Source organism: Panthera uncia, chromosome B4 (genome assembly GCF_023721935.1).
Source record: "Panthera uncia isolate 11264 chromosome B4, Puncia_PCG_1.0, whole genome shotgun sequence".
NCBI classification, from domain to species: domain Eukaryota; kingdom Metazoa; phylum Chordata; class Mammalia; order Carnivora; family Felidae; genus Panthera; species Panthera uncia.
In genome coordinates, this window is record NC_064809.1 from 116467632 (window position 1) to 116468358 (window position 727).

A 727-nucleotide genomic window follows, 5' to 3' on the forward strand; every position below is an offset into this window, starting at 1 on the left:
GGTAGACCATGGCCTTGATGTAAGAAAGGCCCATATGCTTGCCCTCTCCAATGGAATGCATTTGTTGGCTTTCAAAGGCTCACTGTAGAAACCACTTGGTTGAAAAACCCCCTAAAAGCAAGTGTACTCTCCCACTTCTCACAGAAGTTTTTCACATGCTTCTCAGCTCCTGCCCAGAAATACACCATGCAGCAGCTTATTCCTGGGGTCCCTTCGCCCCACAGGTAACCCTCCTGGTCGAAGGCCAGCTATCTTCCATCATGGCCCTTGGGAGACACATATGCTCAGCATTACAAACTCTGGTAGCGCAGACAGCTCTCACTGTCACCCTCCTCACTTGCTTAGAGTACTATCGTTGGTCCAACAAGCCTCCCACATTCCACAGTCATCAGGCAAGAAGCAAGCATCAGTTGCCATTAACTTATGTCCCTAAAATGTCCAGAAGACACATACCCACTTCTCCATGAATTCTCTCACCCTGCTCTATTCCAATCATGGGGCACTGATAGAGCCTCCAATTTTCTTGAGGGCTCCCCTCATAAGAAGAGAAAGGGAAATTCCACAACACTGTCCACTACCTCCGGAAACTCCTTTTAATTCCCGTTCTCCTGCAGCAGCTGGAGGTGTATGATGAAGGTTGATACCAATTTTGCTGTTTTTTCATTCTTTCTGCCCTGATATGTCTAGTGCTAGCATCCCATTCATAAACGTGGAGATACTTATCACC